The 16,340-nt window shown below is 32.6% G+C and overlaps 1 protein-coding gene across 1 annotated transcript in view; it reads left to right on the forward strand.

Moving 5' to 3' along the window:
• Positions 1 to 8,446: 8,446 nt before the first annotated feature.
• The window catches only part of LOC132707353 (protein phosphatase 1 regulatory subunit 16A), a 64,867-nt gene continuing 56,973 nt past the window's right edge, over positions 8,447 to 16,340 (forward strand). The window contains exon 1 of the mRNA XM_060679174.1: positions 8,447 to 8,796. The gene's annotated coding sequence lies outside the window, so the exon portion shown is untranslated. The remainder of the gene's footprint in view (positions 8,797 to 16,340) is intronic.

The raw sequence follows: 16,340 nt of genomic DNA on the forward strand, positions 1-16,340 counted from the left end.
TCCGACTTTTCGTTATGTTTTTCAATATGAAATTGGTTCGATCAGACCATATACGCTGTTCATATGCACTGAATCTGGTCTGCAATCCCATGAGCAAATACGTGTATTTCAATTTTTCTAGTAAAATTTTCACCCCGTCATAGCTTTCTTTCAACAATACAGAACATACTAGAGGAAGACTTGGCAATTCATTGGTAATCTGTTCTAATCTTGTCGAGCTATTGCTTATTAGCAGTGATCTGGAAAATCTAAAAACATTCCCTATTTCTCAACCCAAAGAAATGTTGTTTAATGATTTTTGGTCCAAAAAATGACGTTTTTAATATAAAAAACAGCATTAATATAAAAATAAGAGATTGTAGCTTGGAAATTAAGAATAATGTAAGAAATCTGGGACTTATTTCTGATTCTGCAATGGGATTTGAGAAGTATATATCAAAGTGTATCCAACAAAATGAAAAAAATGTTTTGCTCTCCGCATTCAATAATGGAGACGTAGTCTATGGCACTTGTTTAACGGCGGTTCAAAAAAACAAAATACAGAAAGTGCAAAATTCTTGTCTTCGTTTTACTTACAACACAGCGAAACTATATAACTCACTCCATGGTTATTTTAAATCCTTTTCTCCACCAAATTTTAAACGCCACATTTTTCAGTATTATTTTAAGAAATCCTACACTAATTAATGATTGATATCACTTGTTCCAGAGTGAAAAATTAGATATTGGTTTTTATGTGCTGTGGCAAATGTTATATTTCCCATATCAAGTTTACGGTTGACTGGAGCAGGATCGTCTGGTCACTGGTGGCCAGTCCATTACTGAACTTCGCCGATTTCCGCATTGTATGTGTTTATATGTTTGTTAATAGAACACATTGTTCATATATTGCTGAGACGAAGTGTATGATGTGGAGATAAAGACATTGTTATTATAATTATTAAATACAACTGATTCCGCCTATCTTACTCCCAAGTATATATATAATCGTGATCTTTAGTGACGGCTGTCTTGCACTGATTTCATAGACATTCAGGACGGAACAACATGCGTTGGAGTATAAGTTTGGCATTTTGTTGCCGACTATGCCATCAAAAAGCGTAACGACTATAATAAATAATATAAGAAATAAATTAGAGACCAGCGTGACGTCATCCCAGAAAGGGAATACGACGACCATATCTATAGAGTGGAAGGAGGTAGGTAGTCGCTCACGTGGCCAAAAGTATTAGGAAATTATAAAAATGTTTTCGTAATCGTCGAAAGGAACGGAGGAAAATTACAAAATATCTTTATGCAAATTAATTTAGGCTCGGTCGATGGATGCCACTTCCTGTATATTTTAGATCTTAATACCCGGCCCGCGACAAACAGGAACGTGACAATACCCGAAGGGTGGTTTAAAACAACAGCACGTGGGGCGTTGTTTTTGCCATTTTGGGGCCGCGCTTATTAAATTTGTAGAGATTGCGACAAAACGCGAAACCGTTGAGAAAAAAAGTTGAGGTTCGCGTTGGTACAATATTTGATAATTTAATATCATATTTGACCACTTACAGGTATATTGCCTCTCATAAAATCACTAATCACTGAGTAAAGGGAAGTAAATGGCACTTAATGAAATAGTAATTTATTACAAAGATTATAATATAGTAAAATAAACAAACTACGTCTATTTTGTGTGGAAATCAAAGTCGGTGGAAGATATTTCGAATAATAAGGTAACAATTAATATTTATTTTGTTCTCAATACGTGATATTTTCGCACGGTTTGAAAATGTTTAGTATTTTTTCGTAAAAATATGTATACCTCAAACAAAACTAGGTTTAGTTCTAGGGAATGCCAAATAAAATTGAAAGAGTATTAATCGAAGGGTGTTCCCTGTATAAACGATTCAAACTAACTTCAAGACAAGTATAGGATAAATGATTATACTACTTTACAAAATTGTTGGCATAATAAAATTACGGCTGTCGAAAATGGTGTAAAAAATATAGAGTGTTAAACATGGCGTTTTTGACGAGAAATGACCATAAATCCGAAAACACTCGGTACAGACCATAACAATCCCACATTGAGCGATTGGGTATAAAAGAGATGCACCAATATACATATAACATAAGTTTAGTTTCAGACATATTTATGAACATCCCTGTATATTTGAAAATAATTTTAAATTTTCTTCTTTTAGTCTAATCTATAACTTATATCTTTAACATTTGGCAATATAATATTTCACAGGTATAAGTGAATCTAAACAAGTTTTGTTTTTTTTATACTCTTTCGAGATTCTCATCCCGTAAGGAAAACGCCCTACGCCGCGCTCCGGGGTTTATCCCTATGCGACTTCCAAACCAATCAGTCTTAAAACGTCCAAACACACTTAACCTTTCCGAAGGTTGAAACTTTTCGTAAAGCGGTTGTTGAGCAGTCGTAGGAAGCATCCCACCCGCAACAAAGCACAGATTCGCAATAGCCGACAGGAACCGAAAAACTTAGTGGGATTCCGTTTCAACAACTTACCACGACCACAGATGTAGCTCTCGGCCAAACGAACTTCGCGTTGCAAAGTTTTGTTCCGATGTCTGACATAATCAAACCTTGACTAATGGCCTACTTTTTGTGACGCAAGTGCTCTTTTAAAGATAGTCTGATTGAAACATTTTCAGTTTCCTTATCAGCGATCTTGATTCTTTTGCAGTTATTCTAGCCCTCATTTGTCGTTTTTTTTAAGTCTGTCGTATAGGTCTTAGAAAAGGAGCATTTTTTAAAGCATTGAGTTCAACTTCGGCACTAGTTGGATTCTTAGACATGTGAAAGGGCATTGGAATACAACAAGTTGTCAATAAACCAACTCAGCAACCATGTTGGCCCCGGATGATGAAAGGATGTTAGATGCGGAAACAATTGGAAACATACTAAAATTGCAGCTGACTCTCTCTCTTGGCTCCTTCCTGGGCTTTGCGTCTTTGGTTTTGGGATTATTTCTACTCCACTACATTCCTTCATCTTTCTGTGTCTAGCATTATTTGCAGGTCATCTTGAGTGCTCTTTGGTCTTTTGTACCTCATGCCTATCCACTGGCCTTGTCATTCTTCTTGAGTGGCCTGGCATTGACTTCGTTTATTACCATATATAAACAGTTCTTTGAGTTCCCGGTTAGTTTGATTCGGTACTGTTTTATTGCTTCTTCATACTTTTGCTGGTAAGTTGCTTTAATTTCATGTACTTTTAAGAGATAAGAACTGTTTCCAGATTGGCTTCTATTTTTCTTTTGTTATGTCTTCCCCAATACTGTATACTAAGTTCAATTAAATTTTATTTGTTGTTTATAATACTACTGGAAAAAATTTTGATAAAATCAGCAAAATAAAAATTGGGAGCTAAATTGTAAGAGCCAGTTTTGGGGCAAGTTCTTAAAAAGTCAATAGCATCAAGCCCTTTTGATAGAAAAGTTTTGTCTCATCTTATCTCTTTTCCACTGAGATCCATATATTTGGTCGCGTCTTCATTATTTTTAGGTCGTTTTTAAACTTATTTTCCGAACCGCAGGCAAGTGTCTTGTAGGAGTAGGGTGAGTTTCTCATTATGAAATATGGCAGTTGGTGTTTCAATCTTAACGTTCTTTTAATTAATTAATTAATTAACGTTAATCTTTGAATAACTTTTACAGAGTTGAATTTATCGAAAAAAGTATTCAGACCTTTTTTGTAGAGAGTGGAATTTCCGACAAAATATGTTCTACATTTGTTCCGATAAAAAAAAATTAGCTGCAAAATGGGCGAAATTCCCGTGTTATTTAAATGGGAAACGGATTATGATTAAGGGCTGATATGGATCTGATATTTTTTTTAGGTCACAATCTAAAAGTTTGGGGGGCGTTTGAAAAAAAACCCAATTTGGGAAATAATGGACAGCCTAATAAGCAGATATAGAGTAGAATACGAGCCAATTTAGCTCTGAAGAGGCCAACACAAGTTTTGTAAATAGTTTTGAATGGAAATCTTTTTTTTAACAAGGTATAAATTTGCTCGTAGCAACTGTTATTCTTTGCCGTATATTTCGGATTGAAATTGTAAATCAACGAGAGCACTTGTACGTCATCGTTCTACGCGCTACGCGAAGAAGCTTCAATGGTAGATTTAAGGTTGCTTTCCATAGATAGCGTAGGATTCGTTTTTAAGAATATATTTAATTTTTTTCTCTACAAAAAATTTCAACAGAAACTAATAAGTTTTCATTCGTCGTTCGAGTTGCGTTCGTACAACAAAAAATTGCGTGTACACTTGTAGGGATGTACACTAATTTGATGAGGACTATATTTAACGGTACTGATGTTGAATATTCTACAAAATAAGTCATAGAGTTGAAAGATGCCATTTACTCTTAATGAACATTTTAAGGTTAAGGCAGTTTACTTGTCCATGTGGCTATTTATCTTGTTAAAAGGACAAGTCTGTCGCAAGCAAGGATACTAATTGTAATTGCAAGATTTTGGACACTTCAGGACCGAAAGTGACATGTCAGCTTTACGAAGCCTAATAGGATACTGCCATCATGACAGTGGTCGGTTAAAGCACATGCGGCCTATCTTTAAAAGAACAGGAAAGTTCGATTCATCCCACATTTGAAAAACTAACGTCAACACTAGTGAAACCATCAAATTCTTTTCAAGTACCAGTTCCTGTAAAAGGTTCCGAGTTCGTCCTTGGCAGACGTATTACCGCAATAAAGGATATCATCACCACCTCCTAAATGTAATATTTCAAAGCTTAAACGCATAGCTCTAAAATCTTCAAAATCTCAACTATTAATAAAATCCATGACAAAGTCTGCCATCCCTCATCTGTACCCAGAAACATATTCAAAATTTTGAAAAACAAACGTCAACACTAGTGAAACCATCAAACTCTTCTCAACTACCAAACACTGTGGTAAATGTAAGATAGCACAAACTTTCTGAGAGCACGTATTGTCATTTGAAATGTCTCGTCTACCCTGAACAAATTGCCATGATATAAGACGGCTAGTGAAATTCGGTTTGAAAATAAAAAAACCTGAAAATTATATCGCCTTTGTCATTATAGCTTATGTATGGTCTTCAAGTCAAACAAAAAATCATTGTTTATGTTTGAATTATTGGAGAATGAAAAAAAAGTATATATTTTTTTAAATTTTCGCATTTTTGCCAGCTTTTTCGATTCTACAAAACTCGGTTTCACGGTCAAATGGTTTCATTCAGGTTTGGTTGGTTCTAAGTCGAGGAGGCGGCTTTTTTTACTACACTATTTCCCAAATATGGGAATTACCGATCGATCGATTTAGGCTCTTCCAAATGTCATGAAAGTGTGTAACCAATAAACCAACAATAACCAATAAAAAAACTTACTTTCAGTTTCAGTTATAGTTTCATATTAGTAAACGTTAAATTTTAAGAATATCCTACCATTTTCAAAGAATTTGTTTTTATTTACAGTTTCATATTTGCGTTATTTAGATACCAAAGTAAATTGATATATTTTTATATGATGAAAAATACTGTAATTGTATTATAAAATTTCAGTCACGCATTTATCAAGGTTTGAATAATATTTCTCTAGGCTACCTATAAAGGCTGTTTTTTGAATTTCATGATATCGATAGTAGCCTGTTAGCCCTATCTATTGATCATTCTTATTAATTACTACTCTAAGAAAATTACATTGATTAATAAACTTTTTCACTGGGTTCTCCTATGTATGTAATTGTTTTAAATTGTTCGTGTTTGTTTGGATTTGGATCAAATACTATTTACCGCACTTTTTGCATAATATACTATTTAATTTCGTATCTTGAAAATGAAAATAGGGGGAACAATGATATAATGAAAACATACTTTGTTTTAATGCGTGAAGCTGTTTGAATTGTACTACCCTTACCGTTCTGCTTAACTAAATTTAAGGAAAAACTCATGCAATGACATAAAATATGCTGCCAAACGGGACTACGAGTTAAATAAAATTCGTTGATAGGAAGTGACCAAAAACAAATGACGCAAAAATTTTTTATTACATTTACGGCGAATGCGCCAGTCTGTAATAAGTGTACCACTAAGTAATACACAAATAGAATTGTTGCAGCTGAGATAGCCCATTTACTTAGTAACTTTGATACTACTTACAAATAATAACACAGTTTATTTTCAGGTCATTCAAAGTCTTATAAAATAAATTAAAGTATACTTATAGACGTAAATCAGACAATAGCAAACTTTATGAACTAAAAATGAAATTTCAATGTTTTTCAATGCTTAAAATTAACGTATGAGAACAGAAACATAAAAAAAAATTTTTTTTGTTAGGCTGTGTTATATATACGTTGGATCAAAACTCAATCGATACAACGATGGCGGCAAAGTAAGGGTTTTCTATTCCCTTCTGCAAAATATCTAATTATACACTGATCTAATGTGCGGGAAGTGTCATTTAAATGTGTCAGTTTCGTTTGCCACGGATCCAAGCCACTTCGGACATTTCCGGGATTTTACCGCACGGGTTTGGGAGCAATCGGATGTTTTCGGAAATTTTACTGCACGGCTTGGATTTTGACGTTTGTCAATTCTGATGGCCACGTCAGTTAATGTATTCGTGTTGTATTGCAAAAATGTACCTAAAAATAACGGTCTTAGAAAAAGTATAGTATGGTAAACTATTTAAGTCACTCGTAACACTCGCTCCGCTGCGCTCCGTTCGTGTCTCAAATGTCACTGCACTTGTTGAAAAATATACTATTTTATTTCGTATCTTAGAAATAAAAACAGAGTGAACAATGATATATTTCAAACATACTTCTTTTTAATGCGTGAAAGGGATTGAATTGTACTGCCCTTACCGTTCTCCTTAACTAAATTAAAGGAAAAACTCACGCAATGACATAAAATATGCTACCAAACAGAACTACGAGTTAAATCCAATTTGCAGATATGGAGTGACCAAAAACAAATGAAGCAAAAAAAATATTACATTTATGGCGAATGCGCCAGTCGTATTTCGTATCGTATTTTATCTTCAGGTAACAAGGAACACTATGATTTATTTTAAAAAATATAGGATTTTGTTAAAACTGTGTTTCCTTTCCATTCAGGTTCATTACATATGTTTTCAATGGGTAGCTAAAAAAAAATAATATTTTAGCCTACTAATGCTGACACGCTATAAATACCTACCTTAACGCCCTTATTGATAAGGATAATGATAATGGGAACGTTAGCGTGCTAGGGAACAGCCACAAGCGTACATTGGTAAATGTGTGGTCGTACCATGTCGATAAAATTGTGTGCTTATACACAATCATTAAAGGAAAATTTACAAAACAAATCTTATATGGGTAAAACGGTAATGGTTTTACTTTTCAAGTAGTGGTTCGTGGTTCCGTTTTTCTTCATCATTTCGTCATTGTGGGGAAATAGAACAGGAAAACATTCTTTGTTGTCTACAATGCCCCTGTACTTTTTAACTCAATTGAAAGGATTTTTAACATTACAAACAAATATTATAACCTTTATAACCTACATTTTGGCAGAAACCTAACGTGGTTGTTTAAAAATGTGGCAAGACGCAGTGTGGAAAAATTCCATTGCACATACACAGACATTACATACATATTCTTTAGTGATTTCAGTGACAGACAGTAAATAACGATATTCTCCATCTATGCAAATATTCATAATATCTAATAATTAATATTTAGAAGTATTCATGAATACTGTTGTTTTTTTATTGCGATTCAAGCTCTGAAACGTTGCTTATATTTTAAGGATTACATTGGTTAAAGGAAAATATGTAAATGACAGCAACGCTTCGTTGAGTTTGATGATATTTTTAAAAAAATATTTGGCATGGACTATAGATAGAAACTAACCAAAAATAATTGAATAAAAAATGCGGATGAAATTTTCATTTTCACAAAGAGGTAGATAGTCACAATTAATTATTATATATTATCAATATTCTCATAACACCTTGGCAACAAGGTCAATTTTCTATTTGAAGGCGTGCATGAGATTTTGTTTTGGACCAAGCATAGAAGAAAGGAGCTATAGAAAAATAAAAAAGGACAAACAAATATAAAACACTTCGGGTTTAATGACCAAGTAGCGTAACAAGAATTTTTTTTTTTTCTAAAATTGAATCGAGAATCGAGACTCGAAATTATGGTACCAAGTGCCAATTGAGTTGTTAATTAATTTTTTTTTAAATTTGAATAGTTTTTATTAAAAATATTCTTAAGGTCTCTTTTATTAGTACAATTTCTCATTACAGATCAATAAAACAACATTTAAAAAATAAATCTTAATTTCAATAACTTGAACGTTTGTTTTATTTTCAAATAATACATAAATTACATAAAAAGGATTCTAAAGGTGTGTAGGCCTGCTGAACAGCTTTTGCTTGGAATTCACAAATCCTAACAAAAGTCGGGCACGATTTTATTGCAGCGATAGACCCACACACACCAAAATGAAAAAAGAGGAGTGCACGAGAAATCGTTTCCAACCTAGCCGTACAGCAAAATGTGTGGCAAAATGCAATGGACCTTAACCAGGAAACTGTTTCTTCGCGTCGTGCAGTCCGTTGGTGGAGCGCTGTGTGCGGCGGGCTTGCGACTCGCTAAAATATAACCTAAAAACACATTCGAAAATATGTGTGTCAAACGGTGCATTTTTATGAGGACTTTCGAACTGACCTGTGATAATTTCTAATAACTAACCGCTACATGCATGGATGCAAACCAAGGGTTTATTTTTGTTTATCGAGGTGAGAACGTTGTGTTTGTATTATTGCGGGTGAAGGTATTACAATATGCTTGTTTAGTTTCCTAGCGTAAAATACCTGTTGAGAGGCGCTCGGTTATCCGAATAAAATGCAAATTGCTGCCGTCACAAACGTGACTAATTATTTTTTGTAAAAAAAGAGTACACTGTGTGCCAAATAAAACGACCCATTCTACGACCTGGAAACCCATAGCAGATAAGAAAAAAATTTCGTGCAAAAGTTTTTTGGACTCTACTGAAGATTTAAAATATTATAATGATGATACAGGGTGTCCCAATAGTGTCCCCCGACATCTACTTTGTTATTTTAAATAATTTAATTTAATAAATTTTAATAATAAAGGTCACTTTTTGAGAAATTCCTATTCAAATTTTGCATAGTTTGAGGTTATGTTTTTTTCATATTTTGATAGCCCCATATAAAATTGTGTTGTGACGCTACTGATCCAGGTATTGCCACGAAAATTTAACCACAGATTAAGGAGATGATGCAATACTCAAACAGTTTGACAGATGCGCCTCAGCCTATACAGCGGCCCCAAATAGGTGGTGCCGTTTTGACGATTTAAATTAAGAAAATCTCAAGATTTTCAAACAAAAAATAATGTAAATTTGTAATTTTTCTTATATTTAAATTTTGCTTGCTTTTTGAGATATTCGAAGTTTTAGATAACACCCGTATAAATACTTGTTGAATTTAAAGCTACCCACATTAAATCACTTGTTGCCAATATTACGTATGTTTTAAATAGCAAAGACATGATACTACTTCTTTAAAAGTTATAATACTCCAGATATACGAATAAAAACTATTGCTAACAATACAGGATGTCCATTAATACGTGGAAATTTTGAAAAAAAAAATCTACTCTATACTACACACTTAAACAGATTTAATAAAACTTCAAAATTCATATTTAGGGAAACATTGAGTAGTTAATTATCTAGTTTGATCGAAAATACCTAATAACTAAAATAAATAATTAAATTTTATAGGCCAACTAAACAAGGTAACAAGTTTGAATAAATAAATCTACAAAAAAAAAAACAGGAACAAATAATTTAAAAAAAGCTGCAATATATTTATGTTTTCAATATATTGTCCTTCTGCCATACACTATTATTTAACGCAAGAATCTCTTGTCTATTTTTTCCCTTAAGGTCATCAGTTGTATAGTTATTTCGCGATTTATACACACAATTTTTACCTAATATATTTTGGAAATTTACTGTTAAAAAATTTATCGCTTGACCACAATGATAGGGCGCGCTATCTTGCTGAAATATAATATTCCCCTGCAAGTTGTCGGGCAGGTTGCGTACTTGTGGCATTATTGTATTGTGAAGCAAAATTAAAAAATTCTTTCCGTCTAAATTAAAAAAAAAATGGGTAGAACTTTATAAGATTTTATATTGCTGCTTTTTAAAATACGTCGTCGTGCAGCTGAAATAGTTAAGTCAAGGTCCCTGCTTGCATCTTGCAAAGAATTTTCGGGAAATTCAGTACTATTACGTTCAATTCAGTTTGTTTTGATAAAAGGGCACTCACTTTCTGTATTTTAGAATACCGTGGATTGACAGGTCCGGAATAATTCTATGGAATAATGTTTTTTTTGTTAATGAGCAGAATATTGCGACATTGTAACCAAAAAACTGTAACTTAGTTAAAATACAAATAAAATATATACTAACAAAAAACTTGACAACTGAACTTTTTAAATAGAAATATCTAGAAATATGAAAAACAACAATAGCTTAATGCCTTTGTGATATTTCTTTGTTGTTTTGATGCCAGATGAACGAGCACTTTAGGAGGAACTTTTTTAACTTAATAATTAACTGTTAAATGTTTCTTTAAATATGAATTCCGAAGTTTAATTATAGAGTATAGTGGTATAGTATAGTATAGTATAGTATAGTAGTAGAGTATAGTAGTATAGAGTCGATTTTTTTCAAAATAGCCACCTATTAATGGAAACCCTGTGTTTAGGCGTATCTGTCAATAATTAATGGACACCCTGTATTTCAATAGTTTTTATTCGTAACAAGAATTTATACGGGTGTTATCTTAAACCTCGAATAATTCAAAAAGTAAGAAAAATTTAAATATAAGATAAATTACAAACTTATCTTGTTTTTTGTCCTAGAGTTGATATCTGAATAACAATATAGGTTTGAAAATCTTGAGATTTTGTTAATTAAATTCGCCAAAACAACACCACCAGTTTGGGACTCCCTGAATAAGCTGACGCGCATCTGTCAGTCAGTCATCTCGTTAGTCTGTGGTTAAATTTTCGTTGCAATACGTATTCGTTGCACTATGCAAAATCCGAATAGCAATTTCTTAAGAAAGTGACCTTTATTTTAACCAAGGATTTCAAAATGTCGATATACACAAGGTGTTCCATTTAAAATAACAAAGTTGATGTCGGAGGGGACACTTTTGGGACACCCTGTATCAACAAAATTATAATATTTTAAATCTTCGGGAGAGTCCAAGAAACTTTTGTATGAAACTTTTTTTCGTATCTCCTACGGGTATCCAGATCGTATAGTGGGTCGTTTTATTCATCACATGGTGTACATCAAAGAGTGATAAATACAAAAGTTTATCTTGCTTAACTTTCGGAGGTTCGGAACAATAATTTCGTATTTGTATAATATTTTATATAACTGTGATTAAAGTTCATGATTTCGCATAGGAAAACGAAAGTTTGAGTTAATGTTAGGGGCTCGATTAAGGCTGTTGGTTCAGCGACATTGTGTCGCTGCGGCTGAACGTGATACGCGTAGAAGAAAATAGTCAAAGGAACGATTTACTTTTATGCCATTTAAATGTGGTTTTGACAAGAGTGGCGAAGGTCTTTTCAATTAGCTTTGTGTATGCACCTTGATGCTGTTGTAGAATTTTTAAAGGCAATGTCAAAAAATGTTGAATTGCATTCATTTCAACCATTAAGTTTTGTTATATGGCGCTGTCGATTACGTGCTGGAGCGAGTTAATGCGTGTGAATCTTAGAGGTATGGTCTGTTCATAGATATAAAAAACTTACCAATTGCTTTTGAATGGGATTATCCAAGGGTGGTCATTAACATACAATGCAACAAGAATATTACCTAAAGTTTCGGAATTTAAATTCAGGTAAAATTGTGGTCCGTAATAGAAAATAATTTTATACCTACCTGTGTTTAGTATTCTTTGGTTTGGTTATACTACTTAGTTTAAGTTTATTAGTAATCATTCTTATTTCGTGTCTAATACAGCGTGTGTTGAATCCTGTGCGAATTATGCAAAATATGTAGAAAACACTATTCTATTGAGACTAATGCAGACAAGAAAATGCTTATTTGACTCTCATTGAATGTGGTGCCAGCAAGCAAGCATCTTTAGAAGGCAAGTTTTAATGGATTATTTTAGAATTCGGAAATGGCGACTGGAATATCTAGAAAAAATTAGGATTTACAGAGAACAACAAAGGCCAATTATTTACTTGGATGAATCCTGGTTCGACACTTATGATACCCTGGAAAAGGGTTGGGTTGAACTGATAAGTGTAAAACAAACGCGTCATCAAAAAGAGGTAAAAGAATAACTATTTTGCATGCTGGCTCTAAAGATGGTTGGATTCCAAATGGACTTTCTCTGTCTGCGAAAAATATTTAAGATTCTTCTCTGGATTACCATGAAGACACCACCGCTGATTTATTTGAAAGTTGGTTTAAAAACAAACTTGTTCCAAACGTTCCTCCTAATAGCGTAATTGTAATGGACAATGCAAGTTATCACAGTAGACAGTTGACTAAAATCGTATATCCATATTGCAAATAATATAGAACAAATAATAATTAGAACAGGCGATGATAGCGATAGTGATACTGATATATTATGTGAATAATTTTAAGTAATTTAAGTAGGTAATAAAAATAATTTGTAATTTTATTTTAGATTTAAACATAAATACATACATAAGTAAATAAATATTGTTTAGTTAGTATCTTTCCTAACAAAACCCCAAATAATTAAATTCTAAGCAAAGTACGGACCTGTTCGGCCATATTTCATTCTTACAACTTGCCCGGGTCTTTCCTCAATTCGTATCAGCTAGTCACTTTCTTATATCTATGAACAGACTTTACTCCTTTCTCTTCGAAGATGTCATTGCCATCTCAGGTGCCTCAATTTTACAGTATTTACTGCCACCATAAGTTACACAGATCTTCTGTTTTTACCCTTGTAATAAAATACAAAAATACGAATATACAATTGCTAAATGAAATTCCGAAAAAAATTCTCACCAAAACGACTTTAAAAAGAAATCGGCTTATTTTACGAGTATTTTCAATTATAGGTCTCGTTTTCTCTTTTTGTTGTTTCTTGTAGGGTTTTCTCTATATTTTTTCGCAAATGTAGAATTTTTTTTTTCACATAACCAAAAGATTTCACGAATTTCACCAAATTTCACAGATTTCTAAATGATTAAACGGATTTCACAGATTTTGAGAAATAAATTTTAGGTTATGTGCAAAAAATTATGAATACACTTCAAACCCTCTTTTCGAAAAATGGGAAAGAGTATTCGAGTGTTCATTAGACATTTAGATAATTAGCAATATAGTGATGAATGATGAAGATTAGAAGTAACGCCAAAAATATTTTTTGTCATTTCTTTTTATGGATTTATCTTATAACCTCAAAAATGCCAAGCGAACATAATAAAGTCCGTTCAATTTTATGAGAGTTATGCTTACGTAGCACTCTTGTAGTTACCATTGTTAAAATTTGTCAAAATCGGTTAGGTGTTGAAATCACTTAAGTAAGCTTTACGGTTTAGTGATATTTTAGCTTAATCTAACTGAAGGGAGCTTCAGAGTAAATTTACTATGTTGAGAGACGCTTGAGATCCAAAACACAAACGAATTGGTATAAACATCAAATGCAAAAATAGTAACACTAGTTTATAAAAAAACCACATTTCTACAGTCTTAAGGGTCGGTTGATGATAGTGATAAACTTGGACATTTTTTTATGTTATGGTTAATGCGTTTAAAAAGCTTTGAAGGCTTCAAAAAACAATTTTTTGTAGCTTCATCCACATATTGGCTTTTTTTTCTTACTGAAAAAATCAAAATTTCAGAAACCCTTAACGATTTCACAAATATTTCAAGGGTTTTCGTAGATAACACGGTAATTTATAAAAAAAACATTTCTGTAGTGGTCGATTGATATTTTACCACAGAAAAGGGTTTTAATGTTAATATTTCGAAAATATTTTGAAAATGGATACTGATACAAAGTCGCCCTTTTGTTTGATCGCCCTTATATTTTTTAAGTATTAATAAAATAACGTGTGAAATCTGTGAAATCTTTGTTATCTGAAATTCGTGAAATATTGGTTAAATCATATCGCGTTTTCTTGGAATTTTGAGTAAGTTAAAATTTTAAAAAATGTAATTACTAAATAAATATTTTTAAGTTGTTTGTAGATTGGCGTCTAAAGCTGTAATATTTAGTTGTATCGTGCCCAATTTTGACAAATGCTGTTGTTAAATTAAACGAACTTTACTGGTGGGATCTCTAATTTAGTTTTTTCGGAGTATTCGCTCAACCTAATGATTCAAAAATATTTCCGGCTTTGAGTGGACTTTTTTCATCAACATATATTAATAATGATCAAAATTCTGTCCTGAATGTTTGAAACATGCCCTTTGCTATAAATAAAATTACGTCATTAAAGCTTAAGGATAAATAATTTAATATCGGAAAACCAGTTTTATTTAAAATACTGCAAATGTTCATATCAGAGAAATATCACGCTGATAGACACACTGATTACAGCAAACTTTAAAATTTATGTTATGTTATGCTAAGTCACATCAACCGTTGTACACATCTACCTACAAAAGTTTTATTTATCTCACTTCTAAAGTAAATAAGTAAATAAGAAAAGAAACACAATATTAAAAAATATTTTTTGTTTGCTGCCATTTTGTAATATTTGATTTCCTCGACTTCTCTTACGCTTAGTGATATTTTATACCAGCATTTAAAATAAAAAGGTTAATGTGCCTAGACTTTTACTGGTCACTGTATTTTTAAAATATGTTCCTTTCGTATAAAACTATATCTCGGATATTATCTTTTAATTGTTTCTAGAATTTCAAAATGCCTTAATATACAATTGATTTTTTAAAATACTGAGTTTTTAAATGTGGGTTTGAATTTTGCATGACTAAATTCATCCCGTCTGTTAAGTATTGTATAAATGTATGAAAATGAGATCCTTTCTTTAGTAGCGGCAATTTCTCGACGCCTTCGTGCGGACACTTATTCGATTCCACTTTATTCGGGGTAGCCAATCCCAAAATTCTCACGAGGGTGGAATCCGACAAAGCGGGAAAATTATCTTAAGAAACATTTTTGAATATATTCGAGGTTGGAATTATCTCAAATCGTTGGAAAAACAACACTCGACGCGAAATTACACATATAGTTGTATCAGAAATGAGAGCCTTTCCTTTCATTTTTACGGGTGTTGCCGAGTCGATTTAAATATTGCACATTATTCTATACGAGTTGCCTACAGATTGCACAATTTAATGTCGGAGATTGGAAATAATACATCGCGTCAGATTTAGGTGTGATTGCTGAATTGCAAAAAAATCGTTAGAGCGTCACCAGGAGCAAAGAAAACAAACATTTTGAATTTAATCGAATTATATACAGTGTGAGTCAACGATAGAGTACTGTTTATTATCTCATTGGTTTAAAAGTTATGAGAAAATTGCAATTACAAAAGTTGTAAAGACTGTTAGAATGCACACTGTGAAATTATTTGAAAGTATACAATATATATTCTAGTAGTTTTCACATTTGCAAAAAAATTGAAGAGAACCTAAAAGATATATGGGACGTAATTTGAATTAAATTCTTACTATTAGCTCTTTTAGACTCATTTAAGATTAAAAAATGAACAAGAGAAAGAACATTGTTGAAGCGGTAGATAAAGCAACAGGCAAATCTTTTAGATTCCTCTGCGTCTGTTGTTGTAAAGTCGATCTTGCTGCTCTGCTACTTATATAAAATTCTTGTGTTGTAGGAGGATTCACATAAACATGATCTTTAGCATATACTCGCTAAGACAGATCTAGTAATGATAGCGCACATGATCGAAGAGGCCATCCAATGAATTCAAAAGTTCTCAAACATCTCGATGGCAATGCGGAGGAGCTCCGTCTTGCTTAATTGGTTCGCGAAAAAAATATGATCCAATAACTTAGAGTGTTTTATTCCATACCGCACATTAAGTGACCCATGGTTTTGGTTTTGCACTTAACGTACCCAGAATGGATTAACCATCGAATAATATTTCATGGTATGATGATTCACTGCACCATTTCTGTGTAAAGTAGCTTCATTTGCATCTGCCTATATTGCTTGAAGTATAATTTCCAATTCTTTTCCTCATTCTTGTTTACCACTTTCTGTTCTGTCTAGTTGATATAACTCAATTGTACTTCGCTTTGTAA

This window comes from Cylas formicarius, unplaced genomic scaffold (assembly GCF_029955315.1).
Source record: "Cylas formicarius isolate icCylForm1 unplaced genomic scaffold, icCylForm1.1 PGA_scaffold_9__14_contigs__length_23061073, whole genome shotgun sequence".
NCBI lineage: Eukaryota > Metazoa > Arthropoda > Insecta > Coleoptera > Brentidae > Cylas > Cylas formicarius.